The following is an 8,654-nucleotide window of genomic DNA, read 5'->3' as shown; positions in this document are numbered from 1 at the left end:
GGGCCAGGGCCACCTGAAAGACCAGTTCCAGGAATTCCCCTCTGCCTGCTGCCCCTGCCCCACCCCCATCCCCAGAGCTCCTAAAATATAAAAAGGCCCAGCCCCTGGAGGGCCATGCTGGCAGTTGGTCACCCACCTTTGTGGATTTATTTTCTCTGAATAAATTCAATCTGGCTGTAAATTTGTACACTGTCTCCTCTCTATTCTGCGCCTCTTTTCCTAACTTATACTGTTTTTGAAGATACACAATAAACACCTATGGCCTTGATGAGTGTTTAATAAAAGAGAACTAAAAATGTGCTGAATGTATATTGAAGCAATCATAAGGAAGATTGAGACAAAAGACTAAATCAATGCTTAGCTAGTTAAGTTACTTAAGCAATGCATATTAAAACACAAAATACATGTTTTAAATGCTTGCACATTAAGTGGTTTTTTTTAATGTGGGAAACTTTACTAATCAAAAAAATTGTATCATTTTTGAATGATGGCAAATTATTTAGTCAAATCTGACAATTAGCTAAATGCAAGTGTAATATATAAGACTTCTTTTGACAATAATTTGATCAATGAAATCCTGTGGATTTTATGCACCTTGAGAAACATCATGAGTTTGTCTCTATTTGCCGTGCATATCTAATAAGTTGTTTGATGGTTTATTAAACTATAAATACCTAATAGTGGAATAAAATAATAAATTACATAAAAATACGTGAAAAATATAGATTAAAAACTACTAAGAATAATGCTTGATGACCATAAAAACTTGTCTTTTTTTACATTACTGCTTAATTATAAAACATTTGTTTTGATTATTATAATTTTCACTTAGTTCAGTAGTCAGTACATTTTCCTTTGTGTTTCAGGCCATATTTTTATGTTTATATTTGTGAACCTACCAGAGCAGAGCAGAGAGGCAAAGGCAGATTAAATCTGTACATAAACTAAAGCTGAAGTAAGGGAGAGAATGTCTTTTAAGGTTTGGTAACATAAGAGAATTTTTTTGTACTTAAATTTAAAAAAAAACTCAGTATTTCAAAAAATAAGTAGAGTAGAAAAACAATTAAAAATTAGGTGAATTTAAAAGACTGACAAATAACCAGTCAGTTTCAACAATAATTTTAATCCTTTTTTACTTCTATTCTAGAGTTGTATTTTAGAAATCAGCAGCCTGACATAATATGTGAATATAAGTTAGTAGTTATTTACATAGTGTAGGTAGTAAATTGTCTTGGAACACTGAAGTACAGGTTTATAGTGCAAAATAATAGCAGTTACTTTCTGTTTAATCCTTTGGTTTGAATACTAGTGATTTTGTTAGTCTTTCACTATGGTACATATATTTAAATGTAACGAACCATTGGGAATACAGTGTACCTCTGTATCTGTGGGAGATTGGTTCCAGAACCCCCTATAGATAACAAAATTCAAAGATCCTCAACTCCCTTATGTAAAGTAACATAGTATTTGCAAGTAAGCCATTATTTTTCAAACCATCTTTAGATTACCTACAATGCCTACACATGAGTTGATTCATATGAATCCACTATAGTATTCCAAAAACTGTAAATTCAAGTTTTGAATTTCAGTATTTTTTTCTAATATTTTTCATCCATGGTTGGTTGGATTCGTGGATGGAGGACCAACCATATATCTATTCAGAAGGACTCATTGAATCGGGCAAAATTTCTTAAAAGCTTCAGCCAAAGATAGCTTTCAAACACAAATGTTAGAGATTAATCAATTCTGAGTTTCATGTTAAAGAATGAAATAGTTTCTAAGGAAGTAAAATTACCTCTTCTATGCACGACTTTATTGACTTGATCTTCGTAACTTGGGAGACTTGCTTTCTTCCAGAGAAGAAAAGGGAAGAGCTTGTGCACACATTTTTCTTGTCTAAGATCTAACAGCTCTAATTAAGATAATAATCTATCTTTGTGGGAACTGCAAAGAAAATTGGGACAATGCAACTGCAAAGAAGTATTATTAAAATGTCAGCCTCAAAAAAGCAATGCATTTTAAAGTATTCAGTTTCCTTGTCTCAGCATTACTTCCTCTTATCCATTTTACTAATAGGGCTGCCTTTTGGCTAACTCTTTATAACGGAAGAAATACACATATTTGTGTCATTTTATAGATTTATTGTTTTAAAATAGTACTTTAAAGTGTGCAGAATCACAGACAAGTAGCTTGCCAAAAACAACACCAGTGTAGCATATCATATCTTGAAATTATTTTTTCATACTGAGTTTATAATAGAGAACTAAAAATAGGATGTATGATACAAAAATAATCAACTAAAATATGTTCTGTTAAAGAGGCTGGTATACACATGAATAGGAAGTGGAAAGATCATACAATAAAATTTCTGGAAGGAAATTATATTTTTACCAGAAGCTATTGTAGTTATTATGTAGCTATAGCTATAGTTCATCAGGATTGGGGAACATTTGCTATACTTTTGGGGTTAGGGGAAGATGGATGACAGCTTGTTGGGAGAAAGAGCCCCTTTTAGAGTGAGGACTAAACTGCCATATTTCCTGAATGTCTGAATGAAAGAAAGGGAAAGTAAAAGTGGAGATTTGCCTCTGATACAGAGGAAAGAGGCAGTGCTAGATTTAATAAAAAAGGTTACTTTGAGTGAACAGGGTAAAAGCAAAATTCCTGTAGAGATGAACATTTCAATTTATATTTTGTGGAAATTTGGCTCCATAAAATTAACTGCTATTCACCAGAAATGAATGTACCATCATATCAGTACCTGTTTATCTTATTAGTATAGTGGCAAAGTGGTAAATTGCATTAACTAGCAAGGAAATTTCTTTTAAAGAAAATATTTTGAATTAAAGTGGATTTCATTGAGTAATGAGGATTTCATCATTTCAGAGAAAAAGTTTTGTTATCTTACTAGAGAAAATTATTACCTTTATTTTTTTTAAACTTTAGCTAAATATAATAATAAAGTGACTCTAGTTAAAGGGCAACAGATAGCCAACTTGAGCTTTGTTAAATCCAAAATAAAAGTTAGTATCCATTTGTCCTTTTTCTATGGGGAGGGGAGAGTCTGCCATTCAAAAAAATCCAATGAAGTGCCTGAAACAATGTGTTACATGACATCTTATTATTGACTTTTTAAAAACATCTTTCTAGACCACTGAGTTGGACAGAAACCCATCAAAATTACTTTTCACATCAAAATCTGCAATGATTAGTATGTTAGAAGTTTAGATTATGTCTGATATATAATCATAATGAATAACAATCAGAGCTAAAACATTTAAAAGAAAGTTATTGATATAGATTCTTAGGAATCCTGAGAATATGTATATGCAGTAAATGAACTCATTATTATATTTATTATGTCAGTTTCTTGTGTTCATAATTAATTCAGACTGTTTTCACAAATTATGGAATAGTTTATGGTATAATTATTTAATGATATAAGATAAAGTGTTATTTAAGAAATGTTACAATTAATAATAGTGTATAACCCTACTGTATATAGGATATTTACTACATCTATTAGTTAGACATTCATTCATAAAACTATTTGTAGGTATGATGTTTCTAAAAGAATTAAGGTTTCAACTTCAATTTTTTTCAGAGGTGACTTTGAGTTGTAAGCCTCAATTTTTTAAAAAGATTTATTTTTGTCTGAGAGGCAGAGTTTCAGGAAGAGAGAGAGGTCTTCTACCTTCTGATTCACTATGCAAATGGCCACAATGGCTGGAGCTGGGTGTATCTGAAGCCAGGAGCCAGGAGCTCCTGGGTCTCCCACGTGGGTGCAGTGGCCCAAGGACTTGGGCCAACTTCTACTGCTTTCCCAGGCCATAAGTAGTTAACTGGGTTGGAAGATGAGCAGCCAGGACATGAACTGGTGCCTTTATGTGATTCTGGTGCCACAGGTGAGGCTTAGCCCACTTCACCACAGTACTGGCCCTGTAAGCCTCATTTTTTAAGAAAACAGCCAGTATAGGTTTTCTCATGGAAAGTAAATTTAAGTAAGTACATATTGGAAAAGGTTACCTAATCAAACTGAATATAATGGCTAACATTGAATTTCACTTTCAATGGATGGATACTTTGCACATTGTGTACTAAACAGTGAATCTCTTTGTCATTCCATTAATTTCCTTCTATAAAATTATTCTTAACTAGGTTTCTTTTTCTTTGAACAAGAAATAAGCACACATATCAACACAAAAGTTACTAAAAGGCATGCATTAGGAATAAATCTCCCCTTCATTTACTCTTTTTACCAATTACTTCCAGTGAAACAAACAATTGTTATCACTTAATATATAGTTTTGAATATACACTTTTTATATATACATATTTTTAGATTTTTGTTTATTTTTTAAAAAGATTTTATTTATTTGAGAAGTAGAGTTACAGACAATGAGAGGGAGAGACAGAGAAAGGTCTTCCTTCCGTTGGTTCACTCCCCATATGTTGCAATGGCCGGAGCTGGGCCTATCCAAAGCCAGGAGCCAAGAGCTTCTTCCAAGAATCCCATGCAGGTACAGGGGCCCAAGGACTTGGGCCATCTTCTACTGCTTTCCCAGGCCATGGCAGAGGGCTGGATCTAAAGAGGAGCAGCCGGGACTAGAACTGGTGCCCATATGGGATGCTGGCGCTGCAGGTGGAGGGTTAACCTACTGAACCACTGCACTGGCCCCCGTCATTTTGTTTTAAAACAAATATTGAGTTACAAAGGCCACTACTCTACAATGTAATTATTAATAAGAATGCATATAAAGATAGTTTATTACTTTAAAATATTTGAACATTGAATATTCAATATTATGTTACCACACAAATATAGTGGCTGATTTAAAAGGTGATTTTTGCTCCTATACAAGTATATGACTTCTATTTTTAATTCTATGTTCTATTTTTTGGTTATTTTTTATTGACATATCATTTAACACACACACACATAAATCTGTACATACATATATTTGGAAGTAAGAGAGCACTCTAATATTCTCATTTACTCTGCAAATGTCCACAATGACTTCTAGCTGAGGCTGATGCCAGGTCCAGAAAGTCAATTCAGGTCTCCTGCATGGGTAGCAGGGACCCAATTATTCGAGCCACTGCTGCTTCCTAGAGTCTGAGCTAGTTGTTGAACCCAGGCACCCTGATGTGGCACACATGTGTCCTAACCAGCTTCCTGATTGCTAAATTGCTAGGCCAAACATCCCTCATATCATTTATATTTCCAAATATTTCAAAACATATTTGGCATATTTTTCTGTGTTTTTATGTGTATGCATGTATATGAGTGTTCCTTTTTATGATTTGGAAGGTTAGATTTTTCAGCACGGTATTTTTAACTTTAATTCTAGTTACTATGGCTTCATAGAGAATCATCTTCACAATACTGTCATAAAACAACCGTTTTATTAGACTTATATATTCAGTGCAGGAATTCAGACAGGGCAGATTAGGAATGACATCTTTCTCACTACAGTATTTCAACTGGGAACAACCTGTAGTTGGGCAGGAAACATCTTGGAGTGTGCTTGCTCGTGTGTGGAGGGTCATGTAGGTTATTGGCTGAGACTTGAGCTGGAGCTGCGGCCAGGAGAACCACACTTGGCCTCTCCACGTGGTCCACCTTTACCATGGCATATTGGTCAAAGAGAAGCTGACCTTGTATTCATCGTCACTTTTCATTGTGTCAGCTGAACAGTTTAATGGAGACTTTGCTCAAGAGTAGTTCTTTTGTTGTGGTTTGCTAACTAACAAGAGCGACATACCTTTGTTGTTTTTCCTTGAGGATTTGGTAGTCATTGTACCACTGTTTTCAAATATGGAATGCTGCAGATTTGCAGCTGATAGGATCTTTTATTTTAAATATCAGAAGGATTCTTTATTTATCCCCTTTGTGTATGAGTGTTAATAAATTTTGTGTGCATTCTTCCTCTGAAATAATGTTTTTCCTTCAAACCATAGATTCACATATTTACTGGTCCCTGGAACATTTTCTTAACATTTATTTAGTTCTATTAGATTGGGCTCCTTTACAAACACAGAAATATGTGTATTTGGGTCTCTTTATCAAGTCTTTATTTACTGAGTTCTCCCTATTCTCTTTTGATTTCCCTTTGACTTTGTTCAATTTTCTTAATGACATCCATGTCATTTTTTACATTTTAGCGGACTCTATCTGCTTTGTTCAGCTGCCAATGTGGCCTTTATTTCTGAGTACATTTGCTTTTCAATTCTACTACTTTTTTATTTCTTTCTAGTTCTTTGCCATTGTTTTGAATATCTGCTTTGATAGTAAGGAAAAATGATTTCCTGCTTTTGATTTCTATGTAAAAATCTTTTCACGCTCCATATTTTTAATTGGGGTTTCCCTTAGTTTTCCCTTCTTCCTTTCCTCCTGCCCTCCTCCTTCACTTTTTCTGAAATATCTTTATATAGTCCCTGTGCTCCTTTCTCTTTTATTATTATGTATTTTTGAATGAGGTGATTGTCATATGCATCAGCTACTTACAAGAGTTCTGATAGGTGTATATTTGAGCCATTTTTCTGCAAATCTCAGAACACAAAGATTCATGAGTTTTGTGTGTGTGTGTGTTGCTTTATTTTACATTTGCTTGCTCTTTTCTAATAGGTTTTTGAAGACAAAGAACTCCCTTCAACAGTGTTTTCTTCCTCTCTGGCTCATCAGGGTGTCTCCTGGAAATAGGGAGTGTGTCTGAGATTATCCATGTAGTCCAGCCTTCCCTGAGGCTCCTTGATGACAAACCGGATCTGGGGAATTCTCCAACACAAATCCACATATATTGTCTTCAATTCTTCTAAAAAGGCATGTCCTTTACTTGAGTAACTATATAGTTTCTTTTCTGAGATACTTGGCCACAGTAATTCTCTAGATTTCTGCCTACCTCTCTGTGTCCAGCAATACCTCTTCCTCGTGTACTGTCATTTAGGTATACAGGTTCCTCGAGCATTATAAATGAGAGTTTGTCCTTTGTGGGAGCCTAGAACACTCCACTTAAGTATATGGTGGTGGGAAACCACCTACATACCTTTGCCAAATATGCTACTTTGGTATAAAGATGATTTTGAGCTGATTATTTGGAGAGATTGTAGCATGTTTAAGCAAAATTTACATTCAGAAATATCTAATCTGTAAGGGCTCTGCACCCTGAAGAGGAAAATTATTCTAAATCACTAGACTTTTGTTGGCAGAGAATGGTATCTCCCATTTATACTTATTAATAAATTTCCATATTTTTCTTTTTAATCATTTATTTAAGCAGGGATTCCGGATGGTATCCTGGAAAATAAAGGGGGAAATATATGTGCCTCCTGTACACCTTCAATTCCATATTCTTTTTGATTTTTATGATTTCTAAAAAGGGGTTCCATCAATTTTCTACTCTTTTAAAAACCAAAGGTGGCAGCAGGCTTTGTGGCACAGTGGGTTAAATTGCTACTGGGGATACCGACATCCTATAATGGTGTGGCAGTTGGAGTCCCACTGACTCTGCTTCTGATCCAGCTTACTGCTAATGTGCCTGATAAGATGATGACCCAAGTACTGGTCCCTAACGATCACCTGGGAAAGCTGGATGGAATTCTTGGCTCCAAGCTTTGGCCTGGCCCAGTTTTGGCTGTTGAAGGCATTTGGAGAGCGAACTAGTTGATGGATGGTCTCTATGTGTCACTCTGCCTTTTAAATAAATAAATACATCTTAAAAATAAAGTCAAATGTCTTATGTTCTTGAGTGATTCAAAGCTGATATATGCCTATATTTCTATCTAAATAGTATCCATAAAAATGCATAACCTATGCATTATCTTTTTGTGCATACGCCTTCCTTCCATTCAAGCCATTGTGGCAAGTGTTACTGTGGTGATAAGGAATATCTATTCTGATTTGTGTGCTCGGCATCTGTGGCCTAGACAATTGTAGTGAAAAGGGATATGGCAAAGTGATCTAGGGTACAGATTCTGAGGACAGTGACAGTTTGGTTAGAGTTGTGGCTCAGACATTGATTCTAAGTTTTGTGATCTTAAATAACTATATGAATCTATTTCACTTTCTTCATCTTTAAAAGGGAGTAACAATACTATCCAACACTCAGAGGTCTCTTAGTTAAAGACTTAAAAAATAGTATTTGGCTAATAATAAATGCATCTCTGTTGTTGTGCATGTATATTTCTTTTTTGACTGCATATTTTAGTAAAATGGTTTAATTTTTATTAGAATGTTTTTGTTTGGTTTTTAAAGATTTATTTATTTTTAAGAAAGTTAGAAAGAGAAGGTGAGAGTGCATATCCATCTGCTGGTTCACTCCACAAATGGCTGAAACAGCCAGGGCTAGGCCAGGCCAAAGTGAGGGGTCAGATTTATGCAGGTCTCCCATATGGGTGGCAGGTTCCAAAGCATTTGGGCCATCTTTTGCTGCTTTCCCAGGCACATTAGCAGGTGGTTGGGGTATTGAAGTCTCCTATTAGTAATGTATTGGAGACTGTGTCTCCCTTTAGATCGATTAACATTGGTTTGTAATAACCAGGCACCCTAGCATTCAGTGCATATACATTTATTATAGTCACATCTTCCTGTTGAATTGATCCCTACGTGGTACACTTCTTTGTCTCTTTTAACATTTTTTGTTAAAGTCTAGTTT

This window comes from Oryctolagus cuniculus, chromosome 11 (assembly GCF_964237555.1).
Source record: "Oryctolagus cuniculus chromosome 11, mOryCun1.1, whole genome shotgun sequence".
Lineage (NCBI taxonomy): Eukaryota > Metazoa > Chordata > Mammalia > Lagomorpha > Leporidae > Oryctolagus > Oryctolagus cuniculus.
Note: the sequence above shows the minus strand (reverse complement) of the source record.